The sequence below is a fragment of the Somniosus microcephalus genome, chromosome 10 (genome assembly GCF_052327205.1).
Source record: "Somniosus microcephalus isolate GS21.2 chromosome 10, FLI_Smic_1.0, whole genome shotgun sequence".
Classification (NCBI taxonomy): Eukaryota; Metazoa; Chordata; class Chondrichthyes; order Squaliformes; family Somniosidae; genus Somniosus; species Somniosus microcephalus.
Genome location: NC_140996.1, coordinates 51870635 through 51890198, shown reverse-complemented (window position 1 = coordinate 51890198; position 19564 = coordinate 51870635).

Here is a 19564-nt window from a genome sequence, read left to right as displayed (position 1 = left end):
ACTTTTTTGGCTCTAAGATTGAGACCATCTGTTCAGCTGCCTCTGCCACTTCCATTCCTTGCCCTAGCCCACCAGGCCAAGCTTCCTGTAAGGTGCCTTCCTGCCCTAGACCTGAACTCACATTTTTGTCCAGTTTCTCTCCAATCTCCCCTCATGACCTCTCTGCACGCATCTTGTCCATGAGACCCACTTCCTGCTCCCTCGACCCTATTCCCACTAAACTGCTGATCACTCAAATTACTTTTCTGGCTCCCATGTGAGCTGAATTTGTTAACAGTTCTCTCTCCTCAGGTATTGTCCCCCTCTCCCTCAAATCTACCTTCATCACCCCTCACCTCCAAAAAAACCTTTGACCCCCTCCATCCTTGCAAACTACCACCCCATCTCCAACCTCCCTTTCCTCTCCAAAGTTCTTGAACATGTTGTCGACTCCCAAATCTGTGCTCATCTTTCCCGCAACTCCATGTTTGAATCCCTCCAATCAGGTTTCTGCCCCTGCCACAGTACCGAAATAGCGCTCATCAAAGTCACAATGACATCCTTTGTGACTGTGACAAAGGTAAACTATCCTTCCTCATCCTTCTTGACATGTCTGCAGCCTGTGACACGGTTGACCACTCCATCGTCCTTCAACGCCTCTCCACCGTCATCTAGCTAGGTGGGACTGCACTCGCCTGGTTCCATTCTTATCTATCTAAGCATAGCCAGAGAATTACCTGCAATGGCTTCTCTTCCGGCTCCCACATCATTCCCTCTGGTGTCCCCCAAGGATCTATCCTTGGCCCACTCCTGTTTCTCATCTACATGCTGCCCCTTGTTGACGCCATCCAAAAACACAGCATCAGTTTCCACATGTATGCTGACGACACCCAGCTCTACCTCAGTACCACGTCTCTCGACCCCTCCACAGTCTCTAAATTGTCAGGCTGCTTGTCCGACATACAGTTCTGGATGAACAGAAATTTTCTCCAATTAAATATTGGGATGACCGAAGCCATTGTTTTTGGTCCCTGCCACAAACTCTGTTCCCTAGCCACTGACTCCATCCCGCTCCCTAACATCTGCCTGAGGCTGAACCACACTGTTTGCAACCTTGGTGTCATATTTGACCCTGAAATGAGCTTCCGACCAGATATCCACGGCATAACTACGACGGCCTTTTCCACCACCGTAACAGCGCCCATCTCCGCCCTTGCCTCAGCTCATCCGCTGCTGAAACTCTCATCCATGCCTTTGTTACCTCTAGACTTGACTATTGTAATGCACTCCTGGCTGGCCTCCCACATTCCACCCTACGTAAACTTGAGGTCACCCAAAACTTGGCTGCCTGTGTCCTAACGCACACCAAGTCCCATTCACCCATCACCCCTGTGCTCGCTGAACTACATTGGCTCCCAGTTAAGCAGTGCCTCGATTTCAAAATTCTCATCCTTTTTTTCAAATCCTTCCATGGCCTCGCCCCTTCCTATCTCTGGAACCTTCTCCAGCCCCACAACCCCCCAAGATATCTGCGCTCCTCTAATTCTGCCCTCTTGAGCATCCCTGATTATAAATGCTCAACCATTGTGGCCGTGCCTTCTGTTGCCTAGGCCCTAAGCTCTGGAATTCCCTCCCTAAACCTTTCACCTCTCAAACCCCCTTTCCTCCTTTAAGACATTCCTTAAAACCTACCTCTTTGGTCAAGCTTTTGGTCATCTGCCCTAATTTCTCCTTATGTGGCTCAGTGTCAATTTTTTGTCTTATTATACTCATGTGAAGTGCATTGGGATATTTTACTCCGTTAAAGGTGCTATATAAATCCAAGTTGTTGCTGTTGTTGTTGTTGAGATCGATAGATTTATGTTAGGTAAGGGTATCAATGGATATGGCGCAAATGTGGGTAAATGGAGTTAATATACAGATCAGTTGTAATCTAATTGAATTTTGGAGCAGGCTCGATGGGCTGAATGGTCTATGCCTGTCCCTATGTTCCTCTGTACCCAGTGACTCAGTCATGTTACCCACTGCAGATGTATCATTGTCTCTGTAACTAGCTGGAGGCAATGGACTTTCAAGCATCCAGTCGCAACAAGTGTCCTTCCTACTTTATCCTGTGCAACTTGTCATTTATTAATACAACATGACCACAATTAGACATTCTGGCCCCTCACATTGAAACTGCTGTGCTTCACACCAGTGCTTTGTGACCTGTTTAGGCCTCACAAAAATTGCAAACTGTTGTTTTTCCCTCTAAATTAGATCTATGACAACAGAATTAAGTTGCAGACAACTATTGAAAGGACAGATGTGCCATGAATTTGACCTTAGTGGTTGCTAAGAGCACAGAAGGACTGTAGAAAATGTATTGGATATCATTAGGCACGTCATAGATTTCTATAGACTAATAAATGTTCCAATAACACTGGCTCAGCAAGTGATGGTAACTACTGTTAACCATAACTTGCTTTCTTGACACTGTTATAATGCTTACCCTGGAGTAATTTTGTAGGTGTGAGTTACGATGTATGCAGATAATTGACATTGTTACTATGACAATTATGCTTTTTATAGAACAGTGAAATTTCTGCATCATTGCATTTTATGAGTCCCAGCTGCTTACATCTCTGCATAGCATAATTTCATAATTACACAGGTAGAAATACAAAAATGAACACATAAGTAACATGAATGCCAATGAGCTATAGCTCACCACAGACATTGGAAAACATCTTTATGTATCATAAAATCTTATCGATAAAAATAATTGCCACGGATACATAAATAATATATAAGTAAAATACAATGGCAATGCAAACAGATCCATAGTAAACCATATTAGTGCTTGACATTCTACTACCTGCAAAATTGAGGGTTTTCTGGCACAAGCTGTCTTAATGCAGCAGTGCACTGACTGCCCTGAATAATTATACATAGTTGTCAATGCACTTTGCCACTGTGCAGGGAACCAGCCCAATGGGATGTTCTGGCTGTCAAGTCCAAATTAAAGGGATGCACTTAAAGATAAGTACATGTATATGGGGATAAATATTTATTTCAGTTTTATCAAGCTTCAAAAGCAATTTCAGATATTGAGCCTCGGCGAAGACTGGGAATGAAAGAAATGAAGTGAAAGGAAAACCAATGTGGAGGCAAAACATGGATTTTGTGGGCATGAATGAATGGTGCAACAGCTACTCTGCTGTTTTGGGAATAGCTTGATGGATATGTAGCTCCATGAGATGGGTGTGAAGAGAGCTGCCCAATTTGGCGCTTTCGGGTACACACTCCAGAAAACACCAAGGCACCATTCCTGGATGCAAGTGGTAAACAGGCCCAATGCTGGGCACATGACCTGCAGGACCAGAGACCAGTTGGAGACGAAGATGGCACAGTTAAAGGATTCTGGCAAAGAAACCTGTATCCCAAAAATTGTTCACGCAGAATGTTGCCTTTTCCCCCATGTACATCCTTGCCAAGCACTCGGGAAAGGTGGCATCGTGGTTATGTTACTGAACTAGTAATCCAGAGGCCTGGCCTAATGATCTGGAGACTTGGGGCTCGATTTTAATTGCCGAGGCGGTTTGGAGTCGGGTTGCGTGGTGGGCGGGTTCTGGAGCCGCTTCCAGGGGGATCAGCTGCTGATGTCTGATATTGATTTAATCAGCTTGTTGATTTCATTGGGGCGCGCTGGCCGATCGAATGAGTGCAATCAGGTCGGCTGGCCGCCGCTGATGACATCATCATAGCAGTTGGTTTTAAAGCTGCCATTCAGCCTAAGCCTTTCTCTTGTGGATTCTGATACTCAGTGAGATTGCTCCATCCATAATGACTTCTTCCAGAGGCAAGGTGATGTGAGCCCCCACAGTGCGGACAAAGTGATATACAAGGTTGATGTCACCGGCTTGTTGGAAGAAAGACCGACCAAATAATTGGAGTCACAATGGTTTATTCAGGCCTGGGGAAAACCTCTCATGTCGCTGCGTGAGTCCAACTCCACCGATATCCTAGCAACGTTCACAATTGTACAAAAATCAAACCCCTGCCATAGGGGTGGGTGCAAAGCTTATCAGCATATACAGAGTTATTGCTAAATGGCAATTAAAAACCATGACATTTCATCCTTCCAGCCGCCTACAGATCACAGTTCTGTTATCAGTTGCTCCCGTCACCTTTTGTGACTGCGGGCCTCATCTTAATTGCTTTACAACCATCCATTTGCCTCTAGCCAGGTGGTTTGCTTGTTACATGTTTTCTTAAGATAACAGTCCTCGTTCAGTCTGTGCAAAGCACAGACTTTTGGCCTTGTCTCGGGTTATTTCTGCAAATAATGGATGTAATGGAACCCTGTTGTGAGTTTACAACAAACAAATTCTTAGATGTGTTATCTCGTATATGTGTTGCCTCACCTGGCTGAACAGACATCCTCCCCAATCTTCCCACGAGTTGCTCTGCAGTTTAATTTCTCAGCATTCAAAGCCACTTAATCATGTTTTTAAAGCTTAGCTGGGTAAATGCAATATACAGACCCATATATCATTTAACTCAGGGTATGAATTAACTCATTACCTCCACCTTGTACATTGGCGCTACATTATACATATTCTAACATAAAAATTAAAGTATAATAGTAATTTGGTTACTTCACAAGGCAACTGCTCAATTTAAAGGTGAGTCCCTCCAAGCTCTTGTCGAAGCTGTGTAAGCGGTTTTTGATTCTAGCCCAATTGCTAGACAGACGGTTCAAATCGCCCCCGCCTTATGAAAGCTCTATACCCGGGAATTATTATTCAGTGTGCAAATGAAATAACACAACACCAGGTTATAGTCCAACAGCTTTATTTGAAATCACAAGCTTTCAGAGCGCTGCTCCTTCGTCAGGTGAAGGGTTACTTCTTCACCTGACGAAGGAGCAGCGCTCCGAAAGCTTGTGATTTCAAATAAAGCTGTTGGACTATAACCTGGTGTTGTGTGACTTCTCACATTTGTCCACCCCAGTCCAACACCGGCGTCTCCACAGCATAAATGGAATAAGTCACGGACAGGAATGCTTCGGTGAAAAATCAAACTTATATTTATTTGGTCTCAATACACTGGCTAATACTTGCACTGTCTCTGTGGAGAATAAAATCCAGGTAACAAACAACATACATACAGTACAAAAATGGGCACTATAACAAGTAGTAATTCCCTTGTTGCTATGGTGGACTCTAATTCCACCCCTACCAAGGAATTACCCATGTGCAGAAGCCCCTTCACCTGGCTGAACCAAACAAAGCTTCCACCCCGGAATAGCCCAAAAACTTCACTTCTGAGAAATCTCTGCGCCCTTACAGCTCACCCAGCTCACCTGGGATATCGGATTACTGGCTTGGGACACTCGAGACTATGCTTACCACCACACGCGGTCGGTTTCAATCGCTCCGCTCGGCAGCTTCTCTGGTACTTCTTGTTAGGTCGATCTTGTTGGAGCGGGAGCAAGAGAGAGAGAGAGAATGGTGGGAAAGGATATAGCTTTATAGGAGTCTGGCTACCCCTATCTTTCCCACCAATCATTAAAATCCTTTTGTTCCTAAGCACTCCGGTGCTTAATCAGTGATGGGTCATCATTGGACCCATGAGTATTCCGTGATTGGATTAATGGCCCTATGTCTAGGACATATCTGTCGCTCTTTGTGATGGGAAAAACTGACTCCTCTTCGGCTGGCTAGACTAGTGGGTTCATTGTTCTGCTTTGTGATGAAATATTCCATTCATCACTGCCTGTGACTGTGGTTGGTTTCAGGTTTCAGTTCCCTTACCTCAGTTCCGTCTCCTCACCATTGTATTGTATATTGTAATGTATTGTGTGTAGGGCTCCGCCCATACCTGGCCCCTATGTAAGCAAGCTCAGTCTGGCCTCATATCCAGTACTGCAGACCTCCAGATGGAAGATACCTCTCTCCACTGTGTGTTACCTTCTAAGTTAATAAAAGCCTTGTTTTGTTTCGCTAACATCGAGTCTCGGAATTATTGAGGCACATCAATTTTATTAACTTATTTTGCAACACAATGGATCAACTCCTAAAACCCGAACGTTTGGATTTGGACCAACATGCTTCGGACGCATCGGCACGCTTCGGACACTGGTTTATGTGTATGGAATTCTTCCTGGACAATTCCGCAGCCATCAAAGACGCTACGGACGCTGCGAGTATGAAACTCGGAATTCTGCGGAATTGGGTAAGCCACCGGGTTTACCCCCTCATCCAAGACGCCGACACGTACCTGGCCGCCTGCGACATCTTAAAGGCGCATTACCAGCAGCCTACGAATGAGGTGTATGCTCGGCATCTGCTCGCTACTCGCGCACAGCGACCTGGGGAATCGGTGGAGGAGTTCCTAGGCACCCTGAAAATGCTTGGCAAAGACTGCAAGTGCCAAGATGTAAAAGCCGCAGTGTACACTGATGAGCTTGTTCGCGATGCCTTTATCACAGGCCTCAGCTCCACTTACATCCGGCAGAGACTGCTGGAAAAAACGGGATTGGACCTGAAACAGGCTGCGGACACCGCGCGATCCCTGGATGTGGCCCAGAGAAACTCGGACACCTACTCTTCAGCCCGCGCCATCCACGCCGCCACGTGTGCACCAAGGGCGCCGCCATCTTGGAAGGCATCTTCCCTGCCCGGCAGCCCGACACCATCGGGGCCCCGCTCTCCCCCCAGAAGCCCTACGACAGCCGCGACGCGTCGGGGACCCAACTGCTATTTCTGCGGGCAGCCAAAGCACACCAGAAACCTGTGCCCGGCAAAAGGCACCACCTGCTTTAAGTGCGGTAAGAAGGGGCACTTCGGGAAGGTGTGCAGAGGGAACCCCGCCGGAAAACCTGCGACCGCCGCGTGTGCGCCGTGGGAGCGGCCATCTTGGACGCCATCTTGCCCGACCTCGTGGGGTCCGCCATCTCATGAGCAGACAGCGTGGACGCCATCTTGTCTCGATCAGGGCCCTACAGTGGCATCGGTCACAGTGGACCAGACCAGGCTGCACCCGCTATCCAAATCAATGGTGGACATCGAGGTAAACGGGTGCCGGGTTAAATGTTTAATTGACAGTGGAAGCACGGAGAGTTTTATCCACCCTGAACTGGCACAACAACTCTCCCTAAAGGTGGTCCCTACTCAGGGTACCATCTCTATGGCTGATAAAACCCAGACATCGACCATTCTGGGTTACTGCACGGTACAATTGTCCGTTAACGGAACTGTATACGATAATTTTAAAGTATTAATCATGAAGAATCTATGTGCGAGCGTGATCTTGGGCCTGGATTTCCAGTGCAACCACCAAAGCATCACGCTCAAGTACGGTGGGTCCCAGCCACCCCTCACAGTGTGCGGTCTGGCTACCCTGAAGGTAAAGCTGCCTTCGCTATTCGCGAACCTTACCCTTAACTGCCGGCCAATCGCGACCAAAAGCAGGAGGTACAGCTGGGAGGACAGGCGGTTTATCGCGACCGAGGTAGACAGGCTCCTGAAAGAGCGCATTATTGAACGCAGCAACAGCCCGTGGCGCGCCCAAGTGGTAGTGGTAAGGGGTAGCGAGAAGAAACAGATGGCGATCGACTATAGCCAAACGATCAACAGGTACACCAAACTAGACGCCTACCCGCTACCCCGCATATCAGAAATGGTGAACCAAATCGCCCAATACCGGGTGTTCTCCACCATCGACCTCAAGTCAGCGTACCACCAGCTCCCTATCAGACCAGAGGACCGCCCGTACACCGCCTTCGAGGCGAACGGACGCCTCTACCAATTCCTCAGAGTCCCCTTTGGGGTGACGAATGGGGTCTCGGTCTTCCAGAGGGAGATGGACCGCATGGTCGATGACCACCACTTGCAGGCAACCTTCCCCTACCTCGACAACGTCACCATCTGCGGTCACAACCAGCAGGATCACGACTCGAACCTCGAGAGGTTCCTGGAAACCGCACAAAAACTCAACCTCACCTACAACGAGGACAAGTGCGTTTTCAAGACCACGCGTCTCTGCATACTAGGCAGCATGGTGGAGAATGGGGAAATCGGACCAGACCCCGACCAATTGCGCCCCCTACGGGAGCTGCCCCTGCCCAATACTCCCAAAGCCCTGAAAAGGTGCCTGGGGTTATTTTCTTATTATTCCCAATGGGTCCCCAACTACTCCGACAAAGCCCGCCCCCTCTTGAAAGCATCCTCTTTTCCGCTCTCTGCTGAGGCCCACGCCGCCTTCAAAAGCATTAAGCAGGATATTGAGCGGGCCACACTACAGGCAGTGGACGAGAACACTCCCTTTCAAGTGGAAAGTGATGCGTCTGACTTTGCCTTGGCGGCCACCCTCAACCAGGCGGGGCGGCCCATAGCTTTCTTCTTGAGGACCCTCCAATGGCCCGAGATCAGACACTCCTCCGTAGAAAAGGAGGCCCAAGCCATCGTGGAGGCAGTGCGCCACTGGCGCCACTACCTAGCCGGCAAACGCTTCACCCTACTTACCGACCAGCGGTCGGTAGCGTTTATGTTCAATAATAAACAGAGGGGTAAGATTAAAAATGATAAGATTCTTAGGTGGCGGATTGAGCTCTCCACCTTCGAGTATGACATCATTTACCGGCCAGGGGCCCTTAACGAATCCCCTGACGCCCTCTCACGAGGGATGTGTGCCAGCGCCACCGGGGATCGGCTACAGACCCTCCACAACGACCTCTGCCACCCAGGGGTCACGCGGCTGTTCCACTTCATAAAGTCCCGTAACTTACCCTACTCGATTGAGGAAGTTCGGTCTCTGACCAGGAACTGCCGCACTTGCGCTGAGTGCAAGCCTCGGTTCTACCGCCCAGATAGAGCCCACTTAATCAAAGCTACACGGCCCTTTGAGCGGCTCAGCTTAGATTTCAAGGGCCCCCTCCCGTCAGTCGACCGCAATGTTTACTTCCTGAACATTGTGGACGAATACTCCCGTTTCCCATTCGCCTTCCCCTGCCCAGACATGACCAGCGTCACGGTCATTAAATGCCTCAACAGCCTGTTCTGCCTGTTCGGTATGCCGAGCTACATCCATACGGATAGGGGGGCGTCCTTCATGAGTGAAGAGCTACGCCAGTACATGCTGCCCAGGGGGATCGCCACGAGCCGTACCACCAGCTACAACCCCCGGGGTAATGGTAAAGTGGAGCGAGAGAACGGGACAGTATGGAAAGCAGTCACTCTAGCTCTAAGGACCAAGGGCCTCCCTATCTCCCGCTGGCAGGAAGTCCTCTCAGATGTGCTCCATTCGATACGGTCGCTATTGTGTACTGCCACTAATGCCACGCCTCATGAACGAATGTTTGTCTTTCCCCAGAAATCCACCTCAGGTGTATCCATGCCGTCATGGCTCTCCACCCCAGGTCCGGTATTCGTGCGAAGGCATGTGAGGGGCCACAAGACGGACCCTCTCATGGAGCCAGTGCACCTACTCCACGCCAACCCCCAATACGCGTATGTCCGGCACGCCGACGGAAGGGAGGACACCGTGTCCATAAAAGACGTCGCCCCAGCCGGTAACAACAACAACCACGGCAATAGCAACAACAACGATCACAGCAACTCTTACCCACCCACTATTCTTTCATCACCCCCGGAAGAACATCGACCAACGGCACCCCCACCAACTACCCCTTCAACAACCCTGGCGGCACCCCCGGCAGAGACCCAGGAGGCCACCGGGGACACCCAGCCGACACCCGCGACACCACAACAGCCACGTCGGTCGCAGAGGACTATCAAACCCCCGAGCAGACTAAATCTATAGAAGGGGTGAATGTGATGAAATATTCCATTCATCACTGCCTGTGACTGTGGTTGGTTTCAGGTTTCAGTTCCCTTACCTCAGTTCCGTCTCCTCACCATTGTATTGTATATTGTAATGTATTGTGTGTAGGGCTCCGCCCATACCTGGCCCCTATGTAAGCAAGCTCAGTCTGGCCTCATATCCAGTACTGCAGACCTCCAGATGGAAGATACCTCTCTCCACTGCGTGTTACCTTCTAAGTTAATAAAAGCCTTGTTTTGTTTCGCTAACATCGAGTCTCGGAATTATTGAGGCACATCATGCTTCTCTCCTGAGATGGAGGTGAGGAGTGCATTTGCATATTAGAGTGGCTTTCTAATAAGTTCAAGTTCAATGGCCCCCTTCCTTTTTCCAGGACTGTCGGGCGAACCTATACATTCTGGATGACTGACAGTTCCTTTGTCACAGCCAACTGCCATGCGTTCTCTGGAGTTTTAACAAACCAGTCCCGCACACATCTGCACAAGGCAATCCCACTGCAGGCACAACACCCTCAGCCCAAAAAATCCACAAAAATATTCTCGACTGAATCCATTCTTCAAACAGAGACTTTGCGATCTCTTCAGCTATAAAAAGGTGCAGGGAGATTCTCTTCCCTCCAGATGGCCGGAGGAAGCCTCCTCAGCAGACCAAGGCAGCCTGGCTGCACATTGCTGAGGAGGTTAGCACAAGGTCCATTTGTTCATGCTCCTGGATCCAGTGCCGAAAACGGTTTAATGATCTTGTGTGAACATCAAAAGTGAGTATCCCATCAAACTTACATTCAGTCTGCTTCCTTCTCTTCTCATCACCAGCACTCTGCATTGTAAGCCTGCTCCTCCACATACCACCTTACTCTTACTTCCCTTGCACCCTTACCTATCCATCCCTGTCTCTGTACTGAATCACTTCGGCATCCTATGCACCCCTTAGACTCGCTCTCACTTTTATGCAGTGAAAACAACTAACAACGCACAGGGAGCTAGCTTCCTCTTGGCACCACACCCCTTCTTCATCTCCCTCAAAGGTTCTATGGTAGGGATTCATCACACTCCCTCCATCATTGTGGTTGAAACTTCGCTTGTGTCCCTCCTTGCAGGAAAAGATAGCCCACAATAAGAGGGAGAGAGCACTGACTGGAGGAGGTACACCAACCTTAGCAACGTTGACAAGTGCTGAGGAGGTTGCACACAAAATATTGGAGGTGGCGAGGAATGGAAGTGGGCGATGGAGAGACGGGCACACAAGAAGAAGTTGGTGACATAATAGAGTTTCATCCCTCTCATTGACACTTAGGGGGTGATTTTGCCAATGGGGAGCTTTTGGAGGCGGGACTCCCACTTGTCGGGTTTCAGTCCCGCCTCCATCAAATTCTGGCCAACCCACGCTATTTTCCCTTAATTGACCTTGTTAAGCCTGGCCAGCGGGCTTAGCAGGCCAATTAAGGGACAGCCGGTTGCAGAGAACGTCAACGTATGACTTTTCATCTGTCAAAAATTTTTGACAGATGAATTGTCATCATTTGCCAGCTTTGTGAAGCTGTCAAACAGTGACATTCACTGTAGTTTGATAAGATCTTGAACTCAAGACCTCATCAAACCTCTTTCTTTTGCAGAAATGAGATGGTTGTTGCATTGGAGAATGCAACAGCCATCTGTCATCTCTACCGCAGAGGTGCGAGACTCTCCGCATACCCACTGACTGAAGCCTGCAGGAAGAAACAAAGGTAAGTACACTTTTTCTAACACGTTCCACTTACCTCAGATACTCAGCTCTCCACACGTGCACCCATCACTTACCTCCACAGCACGCTTTTGGACCCCTCTTACCCCCGCAGACCCACTACTCGCTTCGGTGACCCTGACGGGGTTCGGAGCCTTTGGGAAGCCCACATTTGTGTGGGCAAAATGGTGATAAGCCTATTTTCTGCCTATTAACTACCTATTAACAAGCAGTTAAGTGGCTGTAATCCCTTCCCGCCTCTAAGGAGATGGGACCCGGCGCGGGACAGCTACCCGCCTCCTGCCAAGATTGCGGGTTGGGCAACCGCCCCCAAATTCTGCCATTTACCCGGCAGTCCCACCTCCCATACCCGCCTCCCCAAGGCTGGCAAGATCGTGCCCATAGTGATTGACTGCAATAGCATATGAGGCTACAAGAGCAGGTCAGGTGCTAGGTATTCTGTGGTGAATGTCTCACCTCCTGATTCCCCAAAGCCTTTCCACCATCTACAAGGCACAAGTAAGGAGTGTGATGGAATTCTCTCCACTTGCCTGGATGAGTGCAGCTCTAGCAACACTCAAGAAGCTTGACAGCAGCCAAGATAAAGCAACCTGCTTGATTGGCACCCCATCCACCACCTTAAACATTCACTCCTTCCAACCCAATGCACCGTGGCTGCAGTGTGTACCATCTACAAGATGCACTGCAGCAACTTGCCAAGACTTCTTCGACATCACCTCCCAAACCCATGACCTCTTCCACCTAGGACAAGGGCGGCAGATGCATGGAAACACCATCACCTCCAAGTTCCCCTCCAAGTCACACACCATCCTGACTTGGAAATATATTGCCATTCCTTCATGGTCACTGGGTCAAAATCCTGCAAATTCCTCCCTAACTGCACTGTGGGAGTACCTTCACCACACGGATTGCAGCGATTCAATAAGGTGGCTCACCACTACCTTCTGAAGGGAAGAGTAAGTCATTAAACAAGACTTTATTTTGTGCTAATCATTTGTTGTGGAATGAACATTGAATAGGGGAAGTCTGTGATCTGCCCATGCTAACTGAGTATAACTTTGTCATCATTTCTTGTACTCCTAGCAATCACCAGTCAATTTTGTCAGGCATTTGCCTTTTTACATTTGTCACCTGCTCCCTGCATCCCATTGTTGTACCACCTATATTTAAAAATATTATATCTTGTTTGCACCCTTTATATCAGACCTTAAAATATCACACTGTAGGCCATCATATTTCTGCTGGGGGAAAATAAGTGATTGGCTGTATAAAGACTTAACTGTTGATGTTAACAATTGACTAGATATAGTAATCTGGGATGTTATGATTAAGGTTATCCACCAAGTGGTGCTGTAGTCAATGCTGCTGCTAAGGTCAGGGGTTGCTTCCTGTTAAGGTCAGGGGTTAGCTTCCTGCTAAGGTCAGCAAAGGTGCAATGCCTGGAAGCAGGCCTGCCTGGTTGTCTTGCAGTCGTTCAATAAAGTACTCACCTTAATCCTCATACCTTGCCTCTTCGAGTTCCTTGTCTCACTACATGGATTTATCACATTTGGCGACGAGGTAAAACAGGACGCTGAATAAGAGAAGTCTGCCAGGACGTTTAAACGACAAAATCATGAGCTGCAGTTAGCTAGCAGTTGGAAGAGAGCATGGCTGCCACGGTAGGAACGGTCTCCGCTTTTGATATTCAAGCACAAACTTGGGAGGAATATTGTGAAGTGTTGGGTTATTTTTTCGAAGCAAATGAAATAAATGATGCCGGAAAAAGGAAAGCCACTCTGCTTAGTTCAGTGGGAAGCCAAACCTAGAGTTTGATGAAGAACCTGTTCAGTCCTGAAAAGCCTGGAGATAAATCATTTGTTGAATTAGTGGCTGTGCTAAAAGAACATTTCAACCCTAAGCCTAGTGAGATTGTACAGCGGTTCAAGTTTAATTCAAGGAACAGGAACGAGGAAGAGAGTGTAATGGACTATGTAGCGGTGTTGCGTAAATTGGCACAAGATTGCAATTATGGGAACAACCTGAAGGAAATGCTGAGAGATAGGCTAGTTTGTGGAATAATGGCCGACCGAATGCAGCGCAGATTATTATCTGAGACTGGGCTTACTTATGAAAAAGCATTGGAACTTGCTCAAGCCATAGAGACAGCGAACCGAGATGTAAAAGAAATACAGGGTTCAGACAGGGCTAATGCTACGCAAGTTGCAGGTCAGGTTGTTGTGCACAAGTTGAACATGCATCAGAAACCACAACGTGAGCATGTGAAGGCATGTTATAGATGCAAGGGCGATCACCGGGCGAGTGAATGCCGGTTTCTGGAGGAAAAGTGCTACAAGTGTGGGAAACAAGGACACATAAAATGAGCTTGCAGGGCAAAATCACCTGTGGAGGAATCCAAACCAAAAGGGGGAGGACAGCAAAACCAAGGGAGAGAAATGAAAAAACATGGAGCACATCACATCAGCGGGGAAGATGAGGAAGAAGAGGACATGGTCATAATGTATGGCATGTTAGAGAACATTCCAAAAGTGGCTCCTATCACATTGCAACTGACAGTAAATGACTCTAAGGTGAACTTTGAAGTGGATACAGGGTGCGGCGTGACCATAATGAACATGGCAGAGTACTCAAAATTGTGGAATCGTGCAAAAGTTCCAGAGTTAAAGCCTTGCTCCCTGCATCTTAAAACATTTACAGGTAAACGAGTAGTGACATTAGGTACAGCTAAGGTAACTGTGCAACACAGGGACACAGTGGAACAGCTACCTGTAGTTATAGTATCGGGTACCGGACCAAACCTGTTGGGTCGGGGCTGGATAAAAGAACTTAAATTAGACTGGGGAGCAGTACATCAAATAGATGCGGGCAAACAGTTGACTTTGCAAAAGTGTTGAGTGAACATGAGAATGTGTTCAAGGAGGAACTTGGCATATTTAATGGCCCCCAGCTAAGATTTATGTAGACAAGGAGGCACCGCCAAGGTTTTTTAAACAACGACCTGTGCCTTATGCCATGAAGCCAAAGATAGAGGCTGAGCTTGACTGTCTATTGAGAGAGAACATACTCAAAATCAAATCAAATCAAATCAAATCAACTTTTATTGTCATTGTTAGTGCACAAGTGCAGTACAACGAAATGTAGGCTTGCGGCTCCCGAGAGTGTACATTTGGATTAAGACATTTAAACATTCAACATACATTTGGCTTGTAGTATATTAACATAAATATGACCATAATAAAGTGCATTGGCAGATGTGCAGGCTTTAGAGTTTATTTGTGGAGTTCAGTAGGATGACAGCCCTGGGAAAGAAGCTGTTCCTAAATCTGGTCGTACGGGTGCGAATGCATCTGTAGCGTCTTCCAGATGGTAGGAGGGCGAACAGACTGTGGCTGGGGTGGGTAGGGTCTTTGATGATGGACCGTGACCTCCGTAGACAGCGTTTCTGGTATATGTGCTCTATGGTCAGTAGCCGGGTGCTGGAGCCAGTGAAATGTTCGGAATGGGCAGCTCCCATAGTACCTGTTTTAAAACCGGACAATTCGATAAGACTCTGTGGAGACTATAAATTGACAGTCAATTGGGTGTCCAAACTAGAGCAGTATCCTATTCCCAAAACAGAGGATCTCTTTGCAAACCTGGCTGGAGGAAAGAAATTCACAAAGTTGGATATGAGTCATGCCTAATTGCAGATTACCATGGATGATGAATCAAAGAAGTATGTCACCATAAATACACACAAGGGCTTGTTTACATATAACCACTTACCGTTTGGTGTCTCATCTAGGCCAGCTATCTTCCAGAGGACAATCGAAGGCGTACTGCAAGGGATTCCGCATGTTTCCATCTATCTGGATGACATTCTGGTGACGGGAAGAACCGACCAGGAGCATCTGAGCATTCTGAGAGAGGTACTACAGAGATTGGAGAGGGCAGGCTTCTGGCTCAAGAGGAGTAAGTGCACTTTCCTGGGGAATGAGGCAGTGTTCCTGGGACACAGGGTGGACACCACTGGGCTCCATCCACTCAAGGAGAAGGTACAAGCACTGCAGGATGCCCCTGCTCCTACAAATGTGGCTGAGTTAAAAGCTTACCTGGGACTGCTGAACTATTATAACAAGTTTTTACCAAACTTGTCAACTGTGTTAGCACCCCTTCACAAACTACTGCACAAGGCGACACAGTGGCAGTGGGGAGAGGAGCAGGGGGTTTCATTTGAACAGTCCAAGAAACTGATGCTGTCCTCGGATGTGCTGGTTCACTACAATGCAGAGAAAGACATCATTCTCTCTTGTGATGCTTCACCTTACGGGGTGGGGGCAGTTCTTTCACATTGCGTGGAAGATGGAACTGAAAGCTCAATAGGGTTTATGTCCCGAACTCTAAAACCAGTGGAAAAAAACTATTCCCAGTTAGACAAAGAAGGGTTAGCAGTAATGTTTGGGTTACAGAGGTTCCACAAGTACATATATGGCAGGAAGTTCACCATATGCACCGATCATAAACCTCTTATCTCTCTTTTCAATGAAATGAAAGCAGTTCCACAGATGGTGTCACCCCGGATCCAGAGGTGGGCCGTGACGTTGAGGGCATATGAGTATATCATCATCTACAAGGCGGGCAAGTACCATGGGAACGCAGATGCCTTGAGCCATCTTCCACTGCCAGGCACACCTATCTGTGCAGCTCCAGAGGACAGAGTGTTGATGTTGGAGGACACTGACACAGCACTTGTGACTGTAGAGCAAGTAAGAACATTGACAGGTAAACATCCAGTACTGCCTAGAGTTCAAGAATATGTGGTGAGGGGATGGCCACAGCATCTGGAAGGGGCTGACTTCACACCCTACAGTGTCAGGAAAACAGAGCTGAGTGTGCAGGATGATTGCGTGTTGTGGGGAGCACGAGTGATTATTCCACAGCCAGCATGACAGTCTATCCTACATCAGTGTCATCCTGGGGTCTCGCGTATGAAAGCCTTGGCTAGGAGTTATTTGTGGTGGCCAAAGCTAGATGAGGAGATAGAAAATCTAGTCAAGACATGCAGCGCTTGTCAGGAACACTGGAAGGCACCAGCAGCGGCTCCTCTCCACCCCTGGGAGTGGCCGGATAAACCATGGAGAAGATTGCACTTAGATTATGCGGGTCCATTCATGGGGAAGATGTTCCTCATAATCATTGATGCACATTCCCAATGGATGGATGTTTATCCTGTAAATTCTGCTTCCGCCACTATTACTATAGACTGCCTGCGTTGGAGCTTCAGTAATCAAGGGCTACCGGAGATTGTGGTAAGTGACAATGCCACTTGTTTTGTGAGTACAGAGACAAAAGAGTTCTTGAGAAAAAGTGGCATAGTGCAGGTGACCTTGGCCCCATATCATCCGTCCTCAAATGGACTTGCGGAGAGAGCCGTACAAACATTTAAAGAGATGATGAAAAAAAGTGCAGAAGGGAGTTTAGCAGCCAAAGTGTCACGGGTTCTGTTCAGCTACAGAATAACACCTCAATCCACAACAGGACTCTCTCCTGCTGAGATGTAATTAGGTTGTAGACTACGCTCCACTCTTGACCTTGTCCACCCAGACCTAAAAAGGAAAATGGAAAATGACAAAACAAACAAAAAGAGAACCATGTCAAAAGAACAAAGAGCCGAAGTTTTGGAGAAGGAGATTCGGTCCTTACCAGGAATTTCAGTTATTGACCAAAGTGGATTCCTGGCTGACGGTGGGTGATGGTAGGGTAGTACGCAGACATGTAGATCAGGTAATTACTAGACAAGGGGAAATTGAAATGAAGGTTCCAGGTGCAATGGCTGAGGACAGGGTTGCCCCCAGTTATCCAAGTGCATCTGTGGTGCCACCACCAGGGACAGAGGCAATTCCACAGGAACCCATTCATCAAGAGGAAACCATCGTTGCAGAGTCAGATACTCCGAGCACTGCTCAGGAGCAGCTGGTGGCTTCACCACAAACAAGCAGGGACTTTACTGTCAGACGCTCACAAAGGACTCGCAAGCCACCAGAGAGATTGATACTGACCTGTTAGAGTCATCAAGTATGGACCATGGTGAATGGAGACTTCTTATGTGACCCTTAGGAATGGTTGTTTGTTAAGAAATTCATACTGAAATCTTAAGGGGGGAGGGATATAGTAATCTGGGATGTTATGATTAAGGTTATCCACCAGGTGGTGCTGTAGCCAATGCTGCTGCTAAGGTCAGGGGTTAGCTTCCTGCTAAAGTCAGCAAAGGTGCAATGCCTGGAAGCAGGCCTGCCTGGTTGTCTCGCAGTTGTTCAATAAAGTACTCATCTTAATCCTCATACCTCGCCTCTTCGAGTTCCTTGTCTCACTACATGGATTTATCACACTAAATATAGACAAATCAAAAGCAGATGGGATCAGCCGCTTCCAATTTTGGTAGGCATCTGGAATTTCCAGTCTGTAATATTCTGGTTTAACTAAAATACAAGGAGTAAGTTCTACACTAAAGATTGTCTATATATGAAGGAATTGCCATGATTCAGAGAAATACACGATAATATGAACAGAATTCTAATATTATTAATAAAAGACATACTGGGTTTAAAAGACACAAGTCTCAGCAGATAGGCTGTAAACAGGAGTACAGGCTTCTGAGAAAAGATCAGTTGATAACAAAGTTGTAAACAAGCTTTGAAATGGGAATTAGTTAAATATTCTAAAACAATGAAAGATTGAAGCAAACCATTGGTGCTTCCGAAAAGTCTATGGTTTGCAATGAACACAATGAGAATGCCCAGTTTAAGTGTGAAGAGCGAACAGATTGAAACAGAGACACAAACATTAAAAGAGGCATATCCCTTTGAAAACATGACATCAAGTAAAGAAACATCTGCTGGTCAAATAGTTTTATATTAAACTTGGAAAACAGGAACCATAAGATTAAATATGAGATAGCTAGAAATGCATGAATCACCCTGGTCAAAATGTCTTTAATTTAGATATTGTGTCGGAGCCACCAGGGGTACTCTGATCTAATGTACATAATTATCTTTAACAAATTATTAGCTACAGAATGAATCTGTATCTTTGTTCATATCATTGCATGTACATAGCGCTGTCCCTTTAAGAATGAGACCAAACGTGATGACATCATCACGTTGATCACATGATCCTCCAGCGGCGGGAAAAACGTGATGACGTCATGACATCAGGCTGGGGAGCTGCCCTAGCCAGTCCTCGTGGAGCCAGCAAAGAGTACAGACCTGTAATGTAGTTCTCCTGTGTTTTCGTATTAAACTCTGTATTAAACATTGTTTGTTTGATAGACTGACTCGACCTCAGTCCTTTAGTTAGGAATCTAGCCATTCCTGCAGTGGTGACCCCGAATTCTCGTGAACAATTTTCGCGGAAGAAGCGAAGAACGACGAAACATGGAAGCGAACTCCATGGCTTTGAAGCTCCCACAGTTTTGGGAACAACAGGCGGCCTCCTAGTTCGTCCAAGCAGAAGCACAATTCGATCTCTGAAACATCATTGCGGATCAGACCCGTTACCTTTACGTGGTCTCCGTACTCGACAGCTCCACAGCCTCATGGATCATCAGCCTGCTCGAAAACCCCCTGGTTGACAGCAAGTTTGATACTGTTAAAGCATGGTTAATACAGGTCTTCGGGCTCACGAAGGCGGAGCGTGCCCGTCGGCTACTCGCTTTGCCCGGGCTTGGCGATTCCAAGCCATCTGAGTTAATGAGCCAGATGCTCACGCTCCTTGGCTCAGAACCACAATGTTTCCTCTTTCGGGAGTTATTCCTGAGTCAACTACCCGAGCAGGTTCAGGCTGCCCTCACCAGATCGGAAGCCACAGATTGCGCAGCACTTGCTGCAGAAGTAGATACAATTTATGCGGTCACGCAGCAATCCTGCGCTGCCACGAGGCACCCCTCCCCCGCGAATGCCGCCCCGATGCCTCCATCCCCTGGCTTGTGCTTTTACAACGCCCGTTTCTGCGCGAAAGCCAGAGGCTGCTGCCATCCCTG